Source organism: Wyeomyia smithii, chromosome 3 (assembly GCF_029784165.1).
Source record: "Wyeomyia smithii strain HCP4-BCI-WySm-NY-G18 chromosome 3, ASM2978416v1, whole genome shotgun sequence".
In the NCBI taxonomy this organism is placed as follows: Eukaryota; Metazoa; Arthropoda; class Insecta; order Diptera; family Culicidae; genus Wyeomyia; species Wyeomyia smithii.
In genome coordinates, this window is record NC_073696.1 from 232820753 (window position 1) to 232847486 (window position 26734).

Sequence of the window (26734 nt, forward strand, 5' to 3'; positions counted from 1 at the left end):
AACATGTATTAGACTCCAACTGTAAACAACGCACTGTCGTATGTAAATGGTCTGGCATATAAAACCAGCCGTCGTTTACACTCACTTGCTTTTAAAATAGGGACGAATAGCCGTTTGGCATTAAAGTCCCTTCAAAAGAAATCAATCATTCAATCAATTGCTTTTAAATGGAATAGAGAGTTTGACGTCACAGACGCTGTTGTACAAGCACTGCGATAAGATAAAAATAATGACAAATTTGAAATTTGTTATTACTGTACGTTATATACAACGGATTTTGTTAAAAACCTATTGAATCATGTAAATAAATAAATTTTCATAATAATTTTGAAGTCTCAAATTGAATATATTAATGACAAAAAAGGTTTCCTTTTTTGGCACGGTCCCAGTTTTGGCAACTGAAATTTAAAATGTTGTTGCCAAAAACGGAAACTTACTGTACAAATTTTCGTTTCCTGACCTTCACATGTTTTATTCTTTTATTCATTAGGTTTTCTCAATTTTATTGGTTTCCTTGATTCTTGTTAATAAGGAATTTTTTAATTTTCCGGATCTTGTGATTATATTTTGTTTTCCTTTTTTTTTGTTTTTTTTTTATCTTAAAACTTTTTTTTTGTTTTTTTTTTTTTTCAATTTCTATTTATTGTGGTTTGTCTTATTTTTCTGATTACCTATCGATTTCTGTGTTCTGTTTCCTGTTAGTAATTTTCGATTTCTGATTTTGCTTTGATTTTTCCAATCTCAAATTTACAAATTTTGTTCGGTTCTTCTGTATCAATTTTTTTCTAATTTATATATTTTCTTCGTTTTCCAGATTTTGTCAATGTTCTGAAAGTTAATTTATTTTGAGTTTCTTAGATTTTTTGAATTATTTATCGTTCTTCTGATTGAACTTAGTTAACCATTTTTTCCAAATTTTAAATTAGTTCTCTCATTTCCAATTTCTAATTTTTGATTCTTTGCTTAATTTATAATTTTTCTACTTCTGATTCCCAATTTTTTGTTATCTGATTTCGTATTTCTCTGCTTTTTCCAACTCTGAATCATTGTTTCTTGTTTACATTTATTTTCTTTGTCTTTTTGTTTATTCTGATATGTTTATTTTCTGCAGGTTCCTTAATTTTTCATTGTTTTCACTGACTATTACTTAGACCTTTTTTTCTTTTTTATTTTAGCTTCGACAATTTAAAAGCCTTTTATTATTTTTTTAAGTTATTTTCTTCCACAGATTTTTAAGACTTCTCTGACTGTCAATTCTTTTATTTGTTTGTCCAATTTCAATGATACATTATTTCTAAGTTCTTTTTTTTTTTGTTCTGATTTATTTTAAAATTTTCTGCTCTATCTGTTTTTCTCATTTTTAGAATTGCTGAGATTTTATATGTTTTCTCTATTTTCAGATTTGTTGAGTATTTTAGATCGCTCAATTTAGGTTAATTCTTTAGATTTTCCATTTTTTTATATTTTTTTATTTATTCTATTTTTGTTTTTTGATTTTCCGATTTAATACTGATTCACTGATTTTTGTTATGACGGTATGTTTTTAAAATTTTAAATGTTTCCAGTTTAACGTTTTTTTTTTATTTTTTACAGATTTTCAATTTTTCCATATTATTATATTGCCGATTTATGCTTCCTGAATTTTCTATGTTTCATTCTTTTATTTATTGAGTTTTCTAGATTTTAATAGTTTTCTTGATTCTTGTTTTTCTTATTTTTTCATTGTTCGGATCTAGTTCATTTCTTATATTTTCTATTTTTTTGTTCATTTAATATGTTTTAAAGTTTTTTTATGTTTTTACGGATGTTTTTCGATTTAATATCTAATTTTTCGAATATTCTCATGTTTTAGTTTATTTTTTTCTAATTTATATATTTTCTCCATTTTGCAGATTTTGTCATTTTTCAGACAGTTATTTTAATTTTAGTTTCTTAGATTTTGAGTTATTTATTATTATGGTGATTTTTTTTTTCTTAATTTTAAATTAAAAACAGAAAAATTACCGATTTCTGTTCTCTTATTACCAATTTCTTTTTTCTGACTTCTAACTGTTCCTAAAATTTTTAATTTTCCAATTTTTGATTCCTAATTGTTTGCTGCCCAGCGTTGTTAAACTCGCTCGCAAAAAGCATGCGATACTCCAAGTGGCGTTCTCGCCGCTACCAAAATCTCACACTAGAGATACTCCTGTCGCACTGTTTCTAGTTCTCTTTTACTTTTTTCATTTCACACTACCAAGCGTTGCTGCTTGCGAGTTTTCTCGCACACACTCTCGCTCGTGTACTTTCCCACTCGCGTGTACCTCCCTTTCTCGCGAGCACAACCAGCGGAGGTGATTGTCAAGACCGTCAAGACGCATTATGACGATACGGAGTGACAAGGTACGACGAAGCGGAGTGGCAAAAAGAATATTTCGACGAGTAGGCAGGGATGCCACATATACAGATTTATCAGTACTTATACAGATTTTTTGTGTGTTTTTCATACAGATATCTGTATATACAAATTACAGATTTTCTAGAAATAGTACAGAACTATACAGTTTTTTTTTGGGGTTTTCATGAGGTCGCGAAATAAACTTTTCGATGTAGGTAGTTGAAAATCGAAAATGAACTCAAATGCTATTGAGCGTGTTGAAATTTTCATTATATTTATATGTTACGCGTAAACGTGTGCATAAAAGAGTCAATGAACAAACTATATTGCGTATTTTTTCTTCTAAGGGATATGTTCAGTGAATATGCAGATTTTTATACAGATTGAAATATCACTAAGGTGATTTCCTGAGATTCGAAATACAGATAAAAATGTGGCATCACTGCGAGTAGGTATTCCGATACCCTACACGTTCAAGCATGCGATTTATCACCCCACTTTCGGCTGTCGGTGCACGATACAAAACTGCTTGGCATCAGTTCAGCGATTGACAAACCGCATGCATGAGTCGGTGAACGAAGCATTTTCGTTTTCGGGCACATTTTTTCAAGCACTCCTTGTCAAGTACTCTTATTCGAGTACTCGCGTACTCGGCGTGAGTAAAAAGATAGAAGAGAATTTGCGAGCGGTTATATGCTGGCTGCTGCTCTGGCAAGTGCGTGAATAATAAAGAGTGTCTCGAAGGTGTGTGTGCGAACGACTGGAGAAGCGTAGCACACATCTCATTCTCAAGCAGAAAGGAGTGGCTATGTTATGCTTCTCGCTCGTTTAGCAACGCTGTTGCTGCCTGATTTCTGAATTTCGACTATGGTTTTTGATTGTCATCTTTACTTTTTTCAACTTTGATTCATTACTCCTCATTATCTTTTTTTTTCTTTCTCTGACTCTATTTTTTCTGATATACATATTTTCTCTATCGTACAGGTTTTTTTGATGTTCTCTCTGATTGTTTTTTGGTTCTCCATTGACTATAACCTGGACGATTTATTATTCTCTTTACTCTTTTTTCCATTTTAATTTTCTATCACTTTTTTGATTTGGTAAACGTTTGTTCAACATGCTATGTTTTCTGAATTGTTTTATTTTTCAGATTTTTTTTATCAATTTCTGACACATTATTTTTCATTTCTGTTTTTTCTGTTTCATCTATTTTTTTTTAGTTTTCTGCTTAATCAGTTTTCTCCAGTTTTCAGATTTGTAAAGTTTTTTGGCCCCTTAACTTAGTGTAAATCAGCAGATTTTCCTAATTTTTTAATTATTTTTTCGTTTTTCTTATTCAATATTGCTGCATTGATTTTTGCTTTGACGATTTCTTTTTCAAATTTTATATTTCTGGTTTCACTATTTTTAATTTTTCCAGATCTGTATTTTACCCGATTATTTTTACATTCTTCAAATTTCTCAATTTTAATATTTTTTAATTCTTTTTTTTTGTATTATTCTGATATAGGTAATTCCTTAAATTCTCTGTTTTAATGTTCTTCAAATAATCTCAGTTTTTTCAAACTTTTTTGCAATGTTTTACTTATTTCCTAATTTTTCTATTTTTTCAGTCTGAATTTTCTGAATTTCTGTTAATAATCATTTCTGATAATGATTTTTGATTTCCGATTTTGCCCTAAGAACAAATCATAATGAGAATGACATTGATAATTTTTGTTCGTTTCTTCTTTTTCTGATGTTTTCTGATTATATATTTTCTCCATTTTGCAGATTTTGTCATTGTACTGTTAATTTGGTTGTAATTTCTTAAATTGTTTTTTATTATTTATTATTAGGTATAATTAGTTATAATTAGATATAATATATTATTTATATTATTATTTTTCTCATTTAAATTATTTCATCATTAAATTAAATTCATTAAATTTGATTACCGATTTCTGTTCTCGCATCACCAATTTATATTTTATTTAACTTTTAATGGATTGTTTTTCGGTTTCTGATTGCCATGATCTACTCTTGGATTTACGATTTTCGATTATAAATATTCAATTGAGTTTTTTATAGTTTCGAGATTCAAATGTGCAAAACTGTAGAACTTAGGTTCGCTTGCGGGATCGAAGATGCCCCCTATGAATACTGATGCTGTGACAAAATCTAGCCAGCAGACAATATACCACGCCGGAAAATGCTTTATCCGAAATGAGGTTACACACTTTTTACGAGTACGCAAAAATTTCATCTTTCCTTTGTCGCTTTGTAACGGGCGACCTTCATCTTTTTTGCTAACAACCGCCGCCCGCGAAAACGATCAGCCGTTTAACATAATGTTATTAGATGTGCTTTATTCTGACTCTGACGCCTGCGTCCATGGAACTCCCTTGGCATGGGGGCAAACTTTCATCAAGGATATGTTACACAATGCGGGAAGTAAATTTTTTATTGAATCTGTCGGTCTCGCAAACAACACCGCACAGCCTGGTAGCAAACACAAAAAAAAATCAAAAGCCAATAGACGCAGAAAGGTCCAGCAGAAGAAGAAAAAGTTGCCATCCAGGCGCCATCAGTTTGAGATTCCAGACCATGGTGCCTTACTGGCTGATTGTACAGCGCCTTGCCACTACACCAATTGTCGGTCGCCCAAATAACAAAGCAATTGACTGTATTCGTTGGTTATTAAAGTGTTTTGTGGTAAAAACGTAAAAATCCAGTCATGGTAAAATAACTCAACTTGAAATGCAAATTGGAATCTATCAATGGAAGAATAATGCATCACAAAGTGTTCAATCAAAGTTACTAAAAATGGGATGACATAAAGTTACTCAGCATCAAGTTAGACTGATCCATTTCAGCATCGGTTTACCTTCTACTGCCTCCACCGGGACCACCAGCCACAAAATAGAACTAAATGAAACATTTACCCACGAATGTGTGAATAAACTCCCACAGCTTTTCTGGTGCGACGTCGTTACGTCGATAATGATGATGATAAACTTTTTGCCACTTTGCTTGTACCAAACCCTCTTTCCACGCTGTGCCACCGTCGGAACGAGAAATTGTTCCCTTTTAGGCCAATGCCGTAAAGTACTCTTTCGCTAATCTATCGATTCGAACCGCACTATTCTGGTAGGATTTGAAATTGCTGTGGGGTTGAGGGCTAGCAACAACTTCGAGGGAAACTGACAGCAGATGGCTCCAGTCTTGTACCCATATCGGTTTACATCGGATTCTGCCTGCTGCCGGGAGCCATTTTCCGTTCAACAATATTGGATCGATTCGAGCCCATGATTGTAAAGAATATGAGCGTTTTCTGGATGTTCGATTGTTCACCTGAATGTGCTAGTGTTTAAAGTTGATTGTTGTTTATTTTGATTGAAAAATGAGAAAAGGTAAAGCATCGAGAATATTATTATTCATTCGTGTTTTTTGTAAAACGAACACTTCAAATATAATGACAATCGTTTTATCGAAACTCGTTGAACATCATTCTGCTACAAGCCTTTGGCGTTAAGTAGAACAATTGCTCGAGCGCCATTTTATGCCTTTTATCTTGCCTCGGTGGAGCAATAACATTCGATTTGCTGGCAATATCGACGTCTTGCAAATAGCCGCCAGCAGCAAAGGGAAACCAAGAAACCAGCAGCAGATGAAAAACAGTTACAGTGGCGATCGAAGAAAACGGCATCCAATTTCAATACCAGTTAAGTGTGCTGCCCTAAGCCAGTAATTTCTTGATCTGCCGTTCGACCCGCTCTGAAATTATTGACCGAAAAAAAGGATTGTCGTCTGATTTGAATGTTAAAGGAAATTCATTCGAGGTAATTGTCATTGCACTTCTTCGTAGTTAACTGCTGATATTTTGTCAATCCTCTCATCATCTATGCGCTCTTAGCTCTGCAAATATTGAGGACACTTACTCAAAATTGAAGAGCAACTATGCTTCCCCTTATTTTCTAGATTCAATAGAGACGCCTGGTTCATAAACGTTGACAATGCTGGAGAAATAAAATATTTCATCGGACAACAGGTTTTGTAGTCATAGTTCAACATTTTTCGTGGCAGCAAAACATGAATATTGTGTTCAAAACAAATATGCAGACTTACGCCGATGACTTCACTATTTTGTATATTTCGCAAGAAATTATTTGCTGTCAGTTATATTCCTGAAGTTTCACATGATTAATTAAAGGTAAATTCTGTCATTGGCGATCATGAATTGCTTACAAACCGAACAGCATAACTGCTTTATATTCGAATGAAATATAACCCCCAGCTGCAATATGAATAGCACAATAAACAATAAACGCACTGATAAGACGAGCGAAAAACATCTCACTAAAGCCACTTTTCTGGTCCCGAGCTTTATTAGCTCTATGCACCAACAATTAACCTCCAAGTAGTCTAGAACCAGGTAATTGCCAAGACTCCCAGCCGTGAAAGCCGCCAGTGCAGTGGAACGGTAAAAGCCTCATAGCTTTACAGTTTCATGAGCTAATGCACTCTGGCTTTCCGCATGGAACCCAGTTCTCGATAGAATGTGCAGCGACTTAACTTGAAAACTCAATCTACGCCCGTTTGGGGTGGCGCCCCATGCGAATTAGATCTAGAAGAACTGTTGAGACGGGAGATTTTCTCTCCACTTTCGCTAGCAAACGTTGCAGCCTGAATTGTTCCCACATCGCGGAAGATTTCGTGCTTCAAACCGTCCAAAGCGGCGTCCTCGAATGGGAGGCTGATTATAATAAAAGTCTAGACCAGCGGCGAGCAGCCATATGAGTTAATACGATTTCTACTTTGTGTGGTTGAAGTGATGGGCCAATATATATCTTCCCTTTTTCACACCATTTTCAGCACTAGTTCTGTTCCCATTCCGTTTAGGTTCTTGGGGAAAGGCGGAGGGTGAAAACGGAAGATAAATGATTACATTATCCCAGTCCTTCGAACAACATCAGAACATGGCCCTAGTCGAAGCTCATATACACTCACACGCAAAAGTGTATATGCAAGCACCAGAAGCAACGTTTCGGTTGTTAAGATGTTATCTTTTATTTATTGGTATTCCATGGCTGTAGACCATGTTGGAGGAAGAATGCTAGCACAACATAGGTTCCGGATTGCGGCGAAGCTTTAGTGCTATCGGAATAAATATTTCCTGCCTGCCTGAGTATACTAGTACCGAGCGGTTGGTACAAAGAATTTCACATTTCATGGCCACCGGGAAAACCAGCCCCTCCGGTAAGCTAAAAGAGAAAGTTTTGAGCCTGTTTGAAGCAGAGTTCGCAAAACTTTTTCCCGCACATCAAGTGCGCTGCTGGGGGGCAGGCGAAAAGTACCCTTTAGTATTTTCGTGCAAAGTAAGTATAAACCTAATTTACGGAAGCTATCGTTACTGCCTCGAGAGCGCCCATGTACCGAAAGCAGATTATTTATTCAGTCTGTTTCGTTGACAAACGTAATTAGAATTCTGTTTTGAGTGTCACTTTCTCGTTAACTACTTGCTGACCAGTGGGTCGCCCGGCTAAATGAATGCACAATTTGGTTTGTAGAGCTTCATCGGAAAACTTGCGAGGACGAGGACGTAGACGACGACGATGACGACAAAATTGACGCAGTTGAAACCGTACAAAAGACAACCGACACCAAATTAGCTTCAATCTTGGAGCTGGCAATCATGGATGTCAATTTTCCCAATCGTGACGTCACATAGCGCACACATTACCCGCCAACGGCAGTCAAGCTATGCGGTAAAACTTTTCCGCAACTGTTGCTTTACTTTGTCTCTTCATCAATCCCGTAATTGTGTAATCCCGGGGGCTTAGAATGTGATACTTTGAGTTTCATAATTAATGTTTAAAATATGCCATCCTCGTGTCATATTACGATAGAACATATTGTATTTATTATATATCTTACTACTCGGAACCCGTATATATGTAACGAAAAGTTTTAAAGCAACCTTTTTGAAACTGCTTTCTATAAAATTAATACCAGATTGCATTGGTCGACAAAATGAAAAAAGTGCATTCCAAACGCTCAATCCGGAAAAAAGAAAGATTATAACTATTCAACCGTTCCTATGAATTTTGGTGCCCCCAACCTTGGTGATGGTTAACTTACGCGAGAGTTTCGTATAAAAAATGCTCGCCGAGTTCATCGCTTTAACATTATGTTCACAATGAAACTCATTTGAGTACTGGAAAAAACGATGATGGCTAGGGACACCAAAATTCACAGGAATGGTTGAATAGCTATAATCTTTCATTTTTTCCGGTTTAAGCTTTTCGAGTGCACCTGTATTGACTAGTTTTATTATTGTCTGCTGATATTAATCAACAAAACACAGCAGCGCACTATTCATATAAGCGGAATGATTGCGATCACAATTTCTCTGCTGGTGTTATTTTCTTAAATTATTATTGAATTTAAAATATTCTGTAGCTCAGCTAACCTTCAAAACATCCACTAAAATTACACAATTTCGCAATTCCTTTATTTGCTAAAACATGCGCGGTTTTCAAAAAAATGTTTTCCGCCTTCGAAACATGCTATACCTTTCAAGTCAAAGTCAGGCTTCTTCCGTTCTCTTGATTTTTGCTCAAATTTCCTTCTCTACATGTCAAACCCCCTGGAGAACAAGACTTTCTCTCACACAGTGAGTAATTATCCACATTTAGGCGTAGAGTATTTCAGTCGCAGAGTTCCTTTTCACTCTTAATCATCGCGTGTTAGGGGTAAACACTTGTTTGCTCTCTCAGTTTAAGAGAAAGTATATAGTTTTCGTTAGCTTCTCCTTTACTAGAAGAGAAGTTGGCCAAATATCAAAACATTTAGGTTCACATTGAAGCCACATCCTAACCGTTTTCGAATTTAATATTATGGGAACATTCACAACTCACCATCGGTGCGTATTCTGCAGAAAGTTCGATTTTATACTGTTTTTGTCGCACCCCAGAGCGATGAGAACGGCAACGCAATGCTCAGTTGATCGCCGAGCAATTTATTCCACTTTTATTGCGTACGCGGATGAGCAATTTACAAGAGTTTCACTGGGTTTTGCTCTGTCAAATTAGGAGCGTTTTTTCGTCAGAGAAACTATTACTCTGTGCTCTCTCTACAGCAGATGGTGTGATGCACATTGAATGTAAGCTTACAGTTGTTAAGAGGGAAGAAAACTGTTTTCTCTTTAAGATGAAGATGAGCAAAACAAAGTCTGGTCAAAGTTCAGTATCAGTTCACGCTCATAACACAAAATAATAACAGAAATGGATAGCATGCATTTCTTATTTGCAAAATGTTGATCTTGTGTTCTTGCGGAACAAGAAAATACGATTTTTTATGGAAACAAATCTTTTTTGACATATAACTGGTTAATGTTCCGTTATATTTCAAACGCTAATAAGAGCATGACCACACGATAGATAACAATGACTAATATGTTATTATATAGATAAAATATTGGATAATTTTGTAGTACGCAAGTTATCATTATTATTTTATTGCTCAGCAGTAAAAATTGATGAAAAGATTCAAACAATGCATAAATCACATGCGAGCATCCCTAGCACAGACGACATGAACAGACACCATCCATGTACTGTGACATTCTCTATGTCAGTATCAGTAAAAATTACAGAGACTTCCTTCCCGTCTCAATAAGTCAATTAATGTTTGATTCCATGAACTTAGACTAATTTGTCGCTCAAGGGTAAGGATTTTTCGAAAAGTTTCAGATAGCTCTCTTTTTTAAACATTTTGTCAACCTGCAGATAGAAACTAATTAAAACTGATGCCTTGAAAGAAAACATACTGATAAAAGTAACAGTACGAACACTGCCGGTAACCGCAAGTCAGTCCCATCTGTAAAAATATGAAATCGAGAAAACAGCTTCGAAAGATATTTTATTCTCGCTTAGTTCTCACTTATTTAAGATGAATTATTTTGACAACATTCATGCTAAAACATAGTTTGCATGCTAGCCTACACGAATTACATTGGTAAAACTACTGAAATCATTGATTTCATGATAAAAACCTTGAGTGTGACTGACTTGCCGTTACATTACACACTGAAGAGAGAAGTAACCGCAAGTCAGTCCCATTTCCATGTTGATGCTATAGTGAGCGTTGACGTGATGTTATCTGTTGCCGTTGCGCTTCGCAGTTCGGAAGTTCATGTCCATGAGAACAGTTTTAAAAATGGCGGCGTTGGAAAATCTCATGATGTACGGAACCAATGAGAGCTCATCCGGTGTGGATTCGGATGAAGAAACTGAAGCCGGGACTACAGTTGGTTCATCCAGATGATCAAAATCCGTTTGAGGTTCGAGCATAACCTTTGGAGACTTCTTGGAACAATTTTGATGGAAGTTTTTTCGATACTGAAGATTTTCCGGATAAATCTACGAAGAAGCGAACCAAGAATAGAAAATGGACTTGAATTCTCATTTGCAGGAAATTGCTGCACATAGATTCAACACCAATTCGAACTAGAAACTAATCCCAATAATTGATAACTGTTACTTGATGACTTATTTTCATATAAACGGTCATGTCAAAGTTCACTTCTTCATTACCAATCCATTTTATTGTACTATGCATGTTTTTTTTTTTGCATTTGGGACTGACTTCCGGTTATTTTTCCTCTGGGACTGACTTGCGGTTACTTTTCATAATGGGACAATTGGACTTGGTATTGATTTCCGCTTTCGTTGATCAAACCCCTCTTATTTATCGGTACATCTGAAAATACACTTAAAGATAGGCCAAAATCCGATGCTAACTCAAAATCGACAGAATTACAGATGGGACTGACTTGCGGTTACCGGCAGTACAGTGCAGGTAAAGCAAAGCGCCGCTGGCCTATCATTGCAGTGCTACACGATTTCTATTCGTGTGCAATTAAGGAAAAACTGCAATGCTGCTGCTGATGATAATTAACGGGTTATCCCATATATATGGATACTATAAAAACCATAAATTACTCAATAAGAATTAAGTTATAAGTTACTTTTATTTCATTTTATCTCTTCATTTTATCTTTTAAGATGTGAAATAATCGTAAACTGCGAGTAAATCAAAAGAGTAAATTTAAAGAAAAGTAAAAGCCGGTGAAAACTTGAAAAAAACTACATACCTACAGTAAGTAAAACATTGACACACTATTTCCAAGGCTGCAAAAACGTGATCGAAATCATTTTGACCCAAAAAATTTGATTTTAGAGTCATAGTGTCTTCAGCAAAGTTGTTCCATTATTTATTCTTCATGTTATAGAAATTACAGTTTTGTGATCAATCCACTTAACAGTGAAAAGCGAATTTTACTCTTTTCATTTTTGCATATAAAAATTCATCGAGTTCGGCAAAGTTGTGTAGCATATTTTATAAGAAACAACTTTGCCAAAGACACCATACATCTATCTGCCTAGTTTAAAGGACTAATGTGGAGTTTTCTACAGATTGCCACTAAAAATCAGTTTTTTAAATATAACTTTTAATAGTGAATTTCTACAATTTTTCAATATTCTATAATATTGTTTTCTATAACAAAACAAACAATTTCTTCGAAGGAAGTTCATTTTTTTACTGAAATATTTTTTTATAGTTATTGACGAATTCTACTTGAATAATGCAAAAATTTACACTAATTACTTTTTACTCAAAAAAAATTGATTTTGGAGCCATAATGTCTTCAGCAAAGTTGTTTTGTTAATTATTCTTCATTTTATGAAAATTAGAATTTTGTGATCAATCTACCCAAAAGAGAAAAACGAATTCAATTTTTCTCATTTTTGCATATAAACATCCACTTTGCTGAGTAAAGTATTAGCATATTTTATAAGAAACAACTTTGTCGAAGACACCATACTTCTATTGCCAATTTAAATGAATTTTTGTGAAGTTTCCTTTAGAATTCAAATAGAAACATTTCTTTGCTATCACTTTTTATAGTGATTTTTAATTTTTTTCAATATTCTACAATGTTTTTCAGTATAATAAAAGACACGAGTTCACCGAAGGAATAAATTAGTTATTGAAAATTTCTATTAAAATGGTGCACCAATTTACTTACAGATATAAACACAAGAGACAGCGAGAGACAAATGCCTATATCTAAATTGAATGATGTTTGAGTTATACTTTAATATAGAAATGGTTTAGTCTGCAGATATTTGCCGATTTTGAAGATATGTAAATGATTGCATTGTTTTAATAAAAATTGTCAATAATCGGAGAAATATGTGAGATAAAAATAAACTTTCTTCAAAGAAATTGTTTGTTTTGTTATAGCAAACAACATTGTAGAACATTAAAAAATTATAGAAAATCACTACAAAAAGTTATATTGAAAAAACTGATTTTTAGTGGCAATCAGCAGAAAACTCCACATAAGTCCATTTAAATAGGCAGATAGAAGTATGATATCTTTGACAAAGTTGTTTCTTATAGAATGTGCTACGACTTTGCGGAACTCGATGAATTTTTGTATGCATAAATGTAAAAAGTAAAATTCGCTTTTCACTGTTGTCAATGTTTTACTTACTGTAGGTATGTAGTTTTTTTCATGTACGGACAATTCATGTCCGTAGAACGCCACCGGGAGGATCAGCTTCCTATGAAGCGCAAATTTCGTGCGTATCTACAAGCTGCGGCACCTGAACTGGCTACGCGTTACGTAAAAAGCCCTGGTCGCTGCCGCAATCCGTCTCTTCACCTCGCGGCCACCTCGTTATTACACGTAACGATCGTACCAAAATAAAACAATCATCAATCACTTCAAAAGTATCATTATCCATCACAGCCGCAGCATCATTGCCCGCAGGACTACCATACTATCTGGCAGTCACCATGTACTTCGTTTTGGCAGTGTTAATTGTGACTCCAATTCTCGCAACTTCTCTTCTGAGAGCCGTTGAGGCTTCCTCCACAGCTCTACGATCAACACCACAAATATAGATGTCGTCCGCAAAGCCTAAAAGCATGTGAGACTTCGTGATAGCGGTACGGCTTCTCTGCACACCTACCTCTTCGTACATAACCTTTCGGGGCTATGTTAAAAAGAAAACTCAAGAGTCCATCCCCTTAGTTCGGACCATCCAACGTCACAAACACATCCGAAATTTCAACCACTATCCTGACGCTTGATGTGGAACCGTACGAAGTCGCACGACCCAGCTTAATCTGTTTTGTTGAGAAACCATGTTCAAGCATAATCTGCTACAACTCGTTGCGTTTCACTGAGTCGTACGCCGCCTTGATGTCTTTAAACAGATTTTGTGTCTGCAAGTTGTATTCTCGAAACATGACGAGGATCTATCTCAGGGTGAACACCTGGTCCGTTGTAGATTGTCTCGCTCGATAACCGCTCCACCCTCAGCCAATTTTTTGGTTTTTTTTTACTTTTTTTATTTTTATTTTATTTTATTTTTTTTGTTTTAGACCTGAAACAAGGCCTTCTTCCCCAGCACATCCTACGCTAAAGTATACAAACGATTTGACTTTCCAGCCGATTTGTTGTTATCGTTGCTGTCTTACCCGCTCTAGTCCTCAAAGATACCCATTCTAGAAGTTTAACTCTCAGTAGTCACGCATAAGATCTAGCATGCAGGAATTTAGTCTTATTGTACAACCGGTTACAGCAGTAAAAGGACGGTTTACTTTTACTGGAAACTGATTCGACCCGCAGCAAGGCTGAGCGACGACTGATTCGATCACAGCGTTCCACAACAGAATGACCAACCGGCAGATCGCAGCACTGTACAGCATTGCTGGAGATTTCCGTACATATTAGTAATTTTGTCCTCCCGCGTAGGTGTGTCGGTAGTGTGCGGAGCGGACAATAACAAGAGAATTAGAATTATCCCGTGTCATCGGTAATTGGCAATCCAAAATCAACGCTTCACTTCAAGGTTACCAAAAATAGAGAGTTGAAATAGAGTTTTCACTGGAATTTACCACCTCACATCATTAAATTGATTAACCCCAATTGGGTGTATTCCCAAACCAATTGCAAAAAATACACTGACATATGAGCCATTGCGGGACAGAGTGGTCTATAAACCATTTTTTGTTCAAAAATGAGTTTGTTGCACATGTGATTTGTAACCTGCTACACGTATTGTAACATGAAAAATGTAACATGTGTAATAACATGTTATACTTAACATGTTGTGTTACATGTTACATGTTACACGTTACATGTTAGATGTATAGCATATAACATGTGACACTAGCCATTTATACGAGTTAACGTCATTTTTATTGTCATTTATTAGGTCAGCATTCGACAGCAGAATTTTTCGCGGAAGATTTGTTAACGATAGAACAGTTTTTGAATGCTTTAAAACCACATTCTTAATCAATAAAGAACACATTATTTAGGGATATGCAAGACAGACCTCATAGAAGTCTACTTGACTTTCAGGCAACTTGACCCTTCATTTGATACTGAAATTGTGGAGATTGGCAAGCATCACACTCAAATGCATATACATACACGCCCACACACGAATACAGAAAATGCTTAGTTCGTCTGCTTGAATCGAGTGGTATATAATACTCGGTCCGTTGTGCTTCATTTAAAACACCACTGGCAATTGTTCTATAACCTACCCGTAGCATAGCTTACGTGCAAAGTATTATCATTGGACAAAGACGGGTCACAAGTTCCTCCGAAAGGCCTGAAATAATAGCGCCCACAACGAAAGTGAATAACCCCTCGCTCCACGCTGTCATACTCTACCAAATCGGTTGACCTATTTTGCTTTAATACCGAAAACGATGCCCTTACTTTTCATAAGAAAGTGAGCGGTAAAAAAAACTTAGGATATCGAACAAATTCTTCATTCGTTCCGTGCGCCTTGCGCGATATCCCATCGTCGTCGTCTTTCCGACTCCAGTGTGCATCCTAAAGCAAACTGAGTGAACCCCAATAAAGCCCTCCAACCTACACTTCTGGAGTAAAGTCCGGCCCCTTGAACGATAAAAGATGCGAGCGGCGGAAAAGCAAAGGAAAACTTTCCGTTATGCTTTTCAATGATTTTATTTCTTCGTCGTATGCGCACTAGCTCCGACCCAACCCGTCCGTTTCCCGAAAGGGCAGATCCCTATCGTTCGGCCTCTATTTACATGCCGGAGATACCGGGGTGCATGTTCCGAACACAAATTTTTTACCCATTAAATTTGAATATTTATACACCGACAAATTATTTCCAACTTTGCACTGGCAGGCTGGGCTTTTACCATGAGCACACCTTTCCATGTGCAGTCATTTTTCGGTAGACGACACCGAAAGACAAACTCGGGAAAGACAAACATGGCAGATGGCACCGTTTGAAAATTGCCGCAATTTTCCTGTGCTCCGTTCTGTTGATTTATGCTGTCGGAATTTCTTTCTACGTTGACAAACTGCTACCAGTCAGAGATTATTACGAACGACTAGAGACTTGTAACCGTAAGCCTACACTGCACTATAATCGAATCGCGACTTCAAAGCCTGTTTATTCGCGGAAAGCATTTCTTTTCCAACATCAACAACGTCATCTGCAGCCAAGGGCAGCTAATTATTATACAAGTTGCGAAGCGAAATTCCGGAAAATATAAAACATAAAATAGAGGAAAGAACAGAATGCCAATTCTACTGAAATATAAACTTAAAAATTAGGATACACGCTTCAGTTCAAAATACTAAATTTCAAATTTTAGGTTTCATAGTTTCGAACTTAGTAAACTATTCATTACGATCTCTGGAAACTGAAGGAAAATATGAAATTGAATTAGACTTTAGACCAAGGTAATAGGATGGATTTGGAGTCTAAGATTCAATGTATTACTTATAGATATTCTATATTGATTAAAACATATTATGAGCTCACGTGATTTCAGTATTTTGGAATCTGATAATCAAATCTAGTTTTAATTTAAAATTTTAAGAAATAGTACTGACCAGTTCTTAGTGCAAACGGAGCTCATGAAAAAAATCACACTCGCTAATAACACCGATGTTCAACGAGTTGAAAAAAAAAATCTAAACTATCGCCTGCCATAACACACTTACCGTTCTCACTAACTTTTCAGTAATTGTCACTTGGCCAGCAGAAGTAATCAATAACGCGTTTTTTTTTTTATCGCCGCACACTTCCCGGCCGAAGCTGTGTCTAGATAAAGCGTTAAAGTTGTCAAGTTTGTCGTCGGTGCAGTTTATTCGCTCGAAAAATTTCCTCCACGGCTCTTGAAGCTCGAGGGAGAAAAAAATTCCATATTGGCAAGATAAGCTACAGGCATGAGGCAGCAACTATAGGCACTTCTGCACGAGTGTTCCGACAGCGTGAATCTAAAGTCACATAAAAGTGAACGAAAAAAAAGTTGCTTCTTCCATTGCGGGAAACCCACCAAGCCAGCCTTTCTCGCGTTCTGTTTTCTACCCGCGCCATGTTGTTACTGGGAGTGAAAAGCATGCAGCTGAAATTGAATCTAATTTTCTCAAAAATGGAAGTGCTTTCCATTTCCTTCCTTTTTTTTCTCACCTACTTTCAAATTAGCTTCCCGCGTGCTAACGAACTACTGGTAGCAATTGTGAAAAATATCGAGGCGACAAAAAAATACTTGCCACGTTTCCACTTGCTGGTTGCAGAACTAGCTGTCGTCGACAAACTCGGAGAATATTTATAAAACTAACTTCACTGCTGTTGCAATGCAGTGGGAAACTTCGCAAACGAGTTAGACAACTTCGTGCAACATTTAGTACGGATGAAAAACGATGTTTTCCTAAACGGATTTGTTTACACAAACACGTTACACTCGAGCAGAAAAAAATAACTTATTTTTCCGTCAGAATAATCCAATCAGTTTTCATTAGTCAAAAGGGGGTCAACGTGTGCCTTGCCTCCTTTGACTTCGTATTTTATCGGTTGGATGGCTGCGGTGTGGCTTACGGTTTCCACTTTGACACGTGCATGGCACGGCAGCTGATCATCAGCACGTAAGACGACAGGCCGGAATGCTAGAGTGCGACGATATTCGGATTTGATCGATTACTCGCAAGATCCGGCAGACGTGAGAGATTTTTAGTAGCCTTTCTGGAAGGGCGATGGGTTGGATGGGGTTGCACGTACTTCAGGATAAAAACTGGACTCTACATAATAACAGTTTTAGTTAGAGAAAAGTAGAATAACGTAAATTATAATGAAATTTTTGTTTTTTTTTTCAGGACTAAACCAGCATCGGTTCAAGTTAACCAAAACAGCGTCATCCCGTGGAAAAATGTCCTGGTGCTAGTGAAGTTATAAGTAAGTACATATATTTAACAAAAAAATCAATCAATAAAAAGTAATTTCCAGCATATCAATACACAATGAACGCGAACAAGCTTCGTAGAAAAAAATCTGATTCACCATATTATGTAATCGCAAAAAACCTCTTTCTCGCGACTCCCTGAGAATGAACTCATAGAATAAGCATAATACGTTCCCGTCTACGATAAGGAATTTCCCATACAGAAGCGTCCTTGTCAGCTAAATCAACGTCAGATGTCGTGTTCTCGGATTTTCTCGGATGGAGTGACACACCTTCACGAAAGGTGGAGCACAACGGATGAGAAAAAAAGAAACCGAGGGAGGAGAACTTTGTTCTCATTGTTGTCCCTGCTAGACCAGAGCACGGTCGCCATATCGGATAAATCGAAAACAGTGCCACTCACCGCTAGCATGACGACAAACATAACACACGAAAAAAAAGGCAAAAGGGGGTGATGTCATCGGTGTGTCCTCACGACGGCCACGGCTCTAGCGCACCTTTTCATCACGAGTAGCGTTCGTTCAGAAGCGATAACGAAGACATATAACAGAATCGCACATAACTTCTCGTGCAAATCAATTTATCCATGCGGTAACATGCGACTCGCAGTGGCGAACCCGGCAGTGGAAGCCAGCGATCAAAGGGAGGCTAACAGTTCCGTGTTACAAACGTTGCACGGTCTATCAATATCAAATCTGCTGCTATTGGATAGGTGTAGCGTTGATGCGAGCGTATTGAGAAGGGAAACGTAATTCGATACTTATTACCTTTGTAAAATTTTTAGATCGGTAACTGCATTACACTTCACGTTCATTATGACAAAAATTTTCTATTAAATATGATTGAAATTTGTACTACTGATTAGAAAAAACCCAGCCTGCATTGATTTGGTAATCAAGTAAAAACAATCAAGAAAAAAATGTTTGCGCAACTAAGTTCTCGTTGTTTGGCAGTAGAGAGCGACAGCAAGAACTGGCCAATTTTGACATATCTAAAACCGCTTTGACACGTTAGTGGTTGTATTATAGCGTCACAAACTTTTGGTTATATGAAAATGTCTAATTTTATACCAAATTATCGTTATTTGTATGAAGTTTCTCATTTCATTCAAAGAGGACCACTGCTGAAGCGCATTCAAAAATGTCGAAAGTTAATATAAGTGGGTACGTAAATGCTTCTTTAAGCGAAACAAGGTCCGATGATTGTTTCGCGGAATGCGGAAATGCGGAACAAGCCCACAAAAAAGTCCCTGTTTTTTTTTTCAATTGTCATGATTTGGTTGAAACCGTCTTTGGGCAAAAGATGCAATTTTATGTCATTATTTTTTTTCACGATTCACTTTTGATAATCTATTGATAATTTCAAATATTTCTAGAGCCAAAACGGATTGTTTGATCGATGTGGCGTCTTCGGTAAAGATGTAGATAATAACTTTGTCTTTTTGAAAACAATTCAGAAATTAAAATTATTTATCTAAAAAAGCTCATTTTTCAACAATCTTTTTTTTAAGTAAACTACAAAAAGTTGCTTAACTTTGATGGTTGTCCGATCATGGAGAAATGTGAAACAAAAAAGGTAAAAATTTCTAGAAGCACGACAAAAAAATTTAAAGTCAGAACGTTAGGTTTGTTGGTATAACGTCTTCAGCAAAGTTGTAGACAGTAATTTTGTCCCTCCAGAAAAAATATACAATAATAGTCCCAACTTGTTCATGTCAGCAAAAATAACCTGAGACATCAAGTTTTGGGATTATTTTCTGCGCCAAATGCCAATTAGTGTTGCAAAAAAAAAACATTTTTAGCATCTATACGGTTTGTTTGATCGGTATAGTGTCTTCGACAAAGTTGTAGATAATATTTATTTTTTGATTTTATACTATATAAAAATATTGAAAAAAAAATGCTTTTTGAAAAATCTAAAGTTCAGCAAACTATTTTTGGTTATCCTATAATCTGTTACTTTTGTATTTAATTTATAATTATTTTTTTCCAAAAGAAAAAAATGTTTAACATTGTATATGTTTTCTAGAGGGACAAAATTACCCTTATAGACCGTTCCGATAATTATAAATACACCTACGATCAACCGTCATTTCAAATAACGTGCAGTATTCAACCAAACGTTGGCTGCGTCCTGTTGTTTACATCCAAAAGAAACAGATGCTGTCATTTTTTCTAACATTTAGTGCGAAATTTTGAAAATGCGTGGCCTTTCTCCCGAGCAAAGAAAGCGAATTGTGCACAAATGGGGCACCGTGAGTGGTCTTTCTATAAGAAAATTAGCCAGAGAAGAAGGTATAAGTGTCGGAGCAGTTCAAACCGCATTGCGGAAGTATTGTGAAGAGTACACATTTACTGATGCCCCAAGACGTGGTAGAAAACCCGGGCCTGTTGATCCCACAATGGACAAAAAGGTGAAGGAATACTACAAGCGGCATCCTTCAGTATCAGTACGAGGTGTGGCGAGAAAGCTTGGAACCTCGGCGAGTAACGTTATGCGTGCCAAGGGAAGAATGGGTCTGCAGACCCGTCGGAAGCAGTAGCAGCCAAAACGAAATCCAAAACAAGCTGAATCTGTGAAACCGAGAGCTCGAAAGCTTTATGACAAACTTCTGACCAAAAAAATGGGGTGTGTTATCATGGATGACGAAACCTACATAAAACTGAACTATAAGACTCTGCCAGGACCGCAATTTTATACATCACCGGAGGGAAATGATGTCCCTGGACCAGTGAAAGCCATTTACACCGAAAAATTCGGCAAGAAGGTAATGGTTTGGCAAGCCATTTGTGAATGTGGGAAAATATCTCGTCCATTCATTACGAATGACACAATGAACGGTGAAAAGGTTGTTACCCATGGTTAAGCAGCATAACAATCCTCCAATCTTTTGGCCCGATCTTGCTTCCTGCCATTACTCTAAGGATGCACTAGGGTGGTATAAAACAAATAATGTCACATGTGTCCCAAAGGAGATGAATGCTCCAAACTGCCCTGAAATTCGCCCTATTGAAACTTTTTGAGCTTTGACCAAGGCAAAGCTGAGGAAATATGTCAAACCAGCGGACAATGTTGAAAAATTCAAAAAAGATTGGCTTAAAGTGGTAAAAATGGTCGGAGAACACACTGTGCAAAAGCTTATGAGTAGTGTTAAGAAAAAAGTTAGAGAACTCGCGTATCCTACGAAAAATAATCCCAACTTGAATTGAAACTGGAAAGAAAACACTTATTATCTATATTTCAGAATAAAATGACCCGAAAAATCCTGTATTTTTTGTTTTATTCAAGAAAGAAGATGTATTTATAATTTTCGGAACAGTCTATATGAGAACTGAAGAAAACTTGGTTTAGGAGCATTTCTCGCTTGAAAAATGCGTTGCGGCACCAACTTTGAAGGCCCATATTTTTTGATCAAAAATTACACCACCGCGAAATTTTCAGGGCAGTTTCGAAATTTCGTCAAAAATACTTGTTATTTTTTTTCAGATTTTTCAGTGCCCCAGAACATAGATTTTCAACTATTGTTTTAAATAGTTACTATTGAAAAAATATTTTTTTCTTCAAAAAAAATATTTTCGTAAACTACAACTCAGGGTGCATCTGCTGTGAAAATTTCATCAAATTCGATGCAATATTTTCAAAGCTATGTCTATTTAAAAACAATTTTGACCTGAATTTCGAATGACAATAACAACTTATGAATTTACTCAAATTCAATAAAAATTGGAAAATCAACATCCCGAGTGAAATTCTTGAAGTTTTAAATACTTATTTAAAAAATTAGACATCGCGATTTTAGTGATCCGTTTCACGAATTCTGACTCTATATGGAGAATGTTTCAAAAATATGTTATTTTTTAAATCTAAGCAAATTCAATTTAAAAACATGACAAAAATTTCAATAATTTTCTATACTACTAGCTGACCCGGCAAACTTCGTTCCGCCCATTTTTGTGTTTAATTAAATAATTTTAAACATTCTCATTTATTTGGTCACTTTGGGCTGTTTTTTAGAAACCGGAAGTTGCCATCTTGGATTTCAAAATTGCACTTGGAGACAATATCTGGCCCCTGGGCGTCATTCTGGTTCCGGAACAACCAAATTATAAACCGGAAGTTCTCACCTAAAATTTAAAAATGGCGTCTGGAGTCGAGTTTTGGCTCTTGTGCATCGACCCGACCATTTTAAGCTGTTTCTCGGAAAACCTGTTTGAACCATTTGTTTAATTTGTATGGAAGACCTCCCTCCCCTTCCAGAGTACTAAGGAGTGTCAAACCACCATAAAAAATTGTTTTTGAATTGTATAACCCTTCCCAACCGGGCTCATATAATTGCGTACGTAGAAGATGACTCAAACAAGACCTTTTCTCTCGCTTTTTGAACGTTCTATTTATTGTTTTATTGCTCACAACGCTAGTGTTAACATCGCAGCTGCAGAAAAATAAAAAACCCAAAAATCATCCACCAAGCGGTCAGACCAAGCCTTTCTCATTCGTACTTATTATTTGTTAAAATAGATTTACACGAACACTTCATTTTAGAAAAAATACCCTGGATTTATTTATCACTCCAAAATAACAAATCATTGTTAGCAGTGAAATCATGCCGAACATTTAAAACATAATCTTCAAACATATATGAACATACATTAACACATGCGAATGACATGAAATAAATATGTTTCAAATATATGACGCGAATTTTTTTTTGATCGTGGTATAATCGAAACGTCACTGTACTCATATATAGGTTGGACTCGATTATATGTAGACTCGATATATCATTCGTTAAAATATAATTTTTGATTCGATTGTTTATAGTTAATTTTTTTTCCTATATCGAATATGACTTGCTTTTCATAACTTTTGAACCACGTGTGCAATCATAATAATTCGTCAGTTAACCCTTAACTAGCCCGCTCATCTAAAATCAGTATTGTTCAAATCGGTTGTGTAGTTTCTTAGATAATGAAGTTTCGTGATTTTCACATTTTGATACATTAGAGACGAAGTGACAGTCCGATTACAGCAAAATTCAATAAGGTGTTATGAGGCAGCTAGACCTTTCATTTGACACTAATTTTGTGAAAATCGGCTCAGCCATCTCTGAGAAAAGTGAGTGAGTTTAAGTATTCTTCGGAATATGTTCCTTTTCATAGCTGGATTTCACATTTTTAAACATAACAGGCAAAGTAATAGTCCGTTTGCAAAACAAATCAATAGAATCTTATGGGGCAACAAGACCTTCCATTCGACACTGATTTTATGAAAATCGGTTCAGCCATCTCTGAGGAACATGAGTGAGATTGAACAGTCTTCAGAACACGTTTCTCTCATAACTTTTGAACCACATGTTCAATCTTTATAAAATTCAAAAGTTTGGGGTATTTCATGTAGCCCGTTCCTTTGAAACCAATTTTGTTCAAATCGGTTGTGCAGTTTTCGAGATAAAGAAGTTTCATGATTTTCACATTTCGTTACATAAAAGACAACGTTACGGTCCGATTATAATAAAATTTAATAGGGTATTATAAGACAACTAGACCTATCATTTGCAACCAATTTCGTAAAAATCGGTCCAGCCATCTCTGAGAAAAGTGGACGAGTTCAAGCAGTCTCAGGATAATGTTTCTTTTCATAGCCTGATTTTGCATTATTATACATAACGAAAAAAGTTAAAGTCCAATTACAATAAAATTCAATAGGGTCTTATGGGGCACAAGACCTGCCATATGATACCAATTTTGTTCAAATCGGTAGTGTAGTTACTGAGATATTGAAGTTTTGTGATTTTCACATTTTGATACATAACCTCTAAACTAAACATCCTATTACGATAAAATTCAATAGGGTTCTATGGGGCAACTGGACCTTTCATTTGCAATTAGTTTCATGAAAATCGGTCCAGCCATCTTAGAGTAAATCGAGTGAGATTGGGAGACCGTTACATACACACACACACACACACACACACACACAAACATACGCACACACATACACACACATACAGGAAATGCCCAGCTCGTCGAACTAAGTCGATTGATATACGAGATTTGACCCTCTGGAGCACTTTTATACCTCTGGTTTTTGCAGTGAATGCTATACCTTTCTAGGAGAAAGGCAAAACCGGAGCATCTAAGTGCTTTTATATAGGAATTGCTACGATTTAGGTTTTGTTATCCGGAATTTTTTTTACCTACACAATTGTGTGGGCTCGGTCGGAATGGGATAAGAGCCCTCCAGAATAAGAGTGTCGAACCACCATGAAAATATTTTTTGCTCTCAAAACCCCTCCACATGCCAAATTCGGTTCCATTTACTTGATTAGTTCTTGAGTTGAGAAGAAATTTGAGGTTCATTATTATCAAATTTGGTTGGTACTTACTTGATTATTTCTCGAGAAGTGCAGAAATTTATGTATCATTTGTAGGAAACCACTCCCTTCCAGAAGGACTAAACTGTGTCAAACTATTATGGATATATTTGTTACCCCTAAAACATTCACCTGCCAAATTTGGTTCCATTCAGATGATTATTTCTCGAGATGTGCAAAAATTTGTGTTTCGTTTGTATGGAACCCCTCCCTTCAAGAAGAAGGAGAGGTGTCGAACTATTGTGGACATATTTGATACTCCTCAGAACATTCACATACCAAATTTGGTTGTATTTACTTGATTAGTTCGCGAGCTGTACGAAATTTCTATTTCATTTGTATGCGACTTCTCCCTTCCAGAAGAAGGAGTGGTCTCGAGCTATCTTAGTCACCTTTCTCCCCCCTAAAACCCCTATATACAAAATTTGACGTCGATCGGTACAGTAGTTTCCAAGCCTATATGGATCAGACAGACAGAGCTGCATTCTTATATGCTTAGATGCATGTAAAAGCACACAGTTTTTTTTTTGTTTTTTTTTTCTTGAAACTAGGAATAATTACCTTTAATTTGATCTAAAAAGATCGCAAATCGATCAACAGGTTCAAAAGTTATGAATTTTTGATAATGATATATATCGAATAAAGTCGTTTTTAATAGACGACCCAACGAAAAAATACAGGTTCGATCATTTTTGACGAAGATTAAGCATAATCAGTAAGAAACAGTACGAACAAAACGAAAGAAAACAGAAAAATACAAAGTAAAAGTGAACTTGAAACATGAAGAAAATAAGAAAAATTAAAAACCTAACAGAGAACTGTACAAAAAGTAATAATAAATTTATATCTCGAAAAAATATCTTGAGAAATAACATCTTTAGAAGTTTTTAAAACTATACAACGCTAACTTAAATGCGAGTAAAGAGCAAAATATTAGTTATTACATGAAAAAAACGTGAATCCATTAGGTAAAGTTACTCTCTATCAGTCAACTTAGGAGACACCGTTTTTTTCTCTTACAAATAGTATATATGCAATAATGTAATTTTATCCTAATATTAGTACGATTGTACGTAAAATATTTGGCCTTGATGATGGTACCATAAAAAGACCGAAACGTCGGTGATAAGCAGATACAAATCAACGCAATTAATTAGACTGCAAGCCGAAATATCAATTTCTTGTATCAAGCATCATTTTTTTACAAAAAGCTTTCCAAAAAAAACTAACTGCAGCATATAATAAAGTTATAAAAATCATCAAAACAAAACTTTGCTGAACAATTTGAACTTAAAGAAAAGAGAGCAAAAAACTGTTTTTTTTTATGAGCCACCCTAAGCAAAATTGCTATAATTTAGCCAATTCAAGAGCTGCATTCTTATATGCTTAGATGCATGTAAAAGCACACAGTTTTTTTTTGTTTTTATTTTTCTTGAAACTAGGAATAATTACCTTTAATTTGATCTAAAAAGATCGCAAATCGATCAACAGGCTCAAAAGTTATGAATTTTTGATAATGATATATATCGAATAAAGTCGTTTTTAATAGACGACCCAACGAAAAAATACAGGTTCGATCATTTTTGACGAAGATTAAGCATAATCAGTAAGAAACAGTAAGAAACAGTACGAACAAAACGAAACAAAACAGAAAAATGCAAAGTAAAAGTGAACCTGAAACATGAAGAAAATAAGAAAAATTAAAAACCTAACAGAGAACTGTACAAAAAGTAATAATAAATTTATATCTCGAAAAAATATCTTGAGAAATAACATCTTTAGAAGTTTTTAAAACTATACAACGCTAACTTAAATGCGAGTAAAGAGCAAAATATTAGTTATTACATGAAAAAACGTGAATCCATTAGGTAAAGTTACTCTCTATCAGTCAACTTAGGAGACACCGTTTTTTTCTCTTACAAATAGTATATACGCAATAATGTAATTTTATCCTAATATTAGTACGATTGTACGTAAAATATCAAATATATTCTTGGCCCTGATGATGGTACCATAAAAAGACCGAAGCGTCGGTGATAAGCAGATACAAATCAACGCAATTAATTAGACTGCAAGCCGAAATATCAATTTCTTGTATCAAGCATCATTTTTTTACAAAAAGCTTTCCAAAAAAAATTAACTGCCGCATATAATAAAGTTATAAAAATCATCAAAACAAAACTTTGCTGAACAATTTGAACTTAAAGAAAAGAGAGCAAAAAACTGTTTTTTTATGAGCCACCCTAAGCAAAATTGCTATAATTTAGCCAATTCAAGAGCTGCAACAAAGTAGTCTTGTAATAAGTTGCTTGAAATAACGTGATCTACAACTTCACTGAGAACAATATAACATTTTTTCGCAAACAAAAAGTTTAACTGAGGTATTTTGCTGCTTCCAGGACCACCCTTATTCTCACTTCAATTTAAATGTAGACCTGTTTGTAAGAAGCAACTTCTTAATAGGATCTAAAACTACAACAAAAAATAAAGATTGCATTTCCGCTTGCATTGTCGTTCTGCACTTGTGCGTTCTGCATTGTGCACAAAGTAAAAACTAATTATTTTAAATAAAAAGACAGAGTATAACGAGAAAACTATCAATAGATTGTTGAAAGTCTAGAACAAACGGCTAATTTCAATTCAATCATTAATTACGTAAGCATTCCCAAGTAACAAAACTGGTTTTAGTT

At 35.6% G+C, this 26734-nt stretch overlaps 2 protein-coding genes across 38 annotated transcripts in view; one reads left to right on the forward strand and one right to left on the reverse strand.

The window, feature by feature from the left end:
• LOC129731476 (G protein-activated inward rectifier potassium channel 3) overlaps positions 1-26734 on the reverse strand; it is a 226206-nt gene that overhangs the window by 83553 nt on the left and 115919 nt on the right. The gene's annotated exons all lie outside the window — the stretch shown is intronic.
• Positions 1-26734, forward strand: part of LOC129731481 (serine/threonine-protein phosphatase 2B catalytic subunit 2-like) — a 155470-nt gene that overhangs the window by 49207 nt on the left and 79529 nt on the right. For all 7 annotated transcript variants that reach the window (XM_055691525.1, XM_055691531.1, XM_055691529.1 and 4 more), the window contains exon 3: positions 17586-17664. The gene's annotated coding sequence lies outside the window, so the exon portion shown is untranslated. The remainder of the gene's footprint in view (positions 1-17585; positions 17665-26734) is intronic.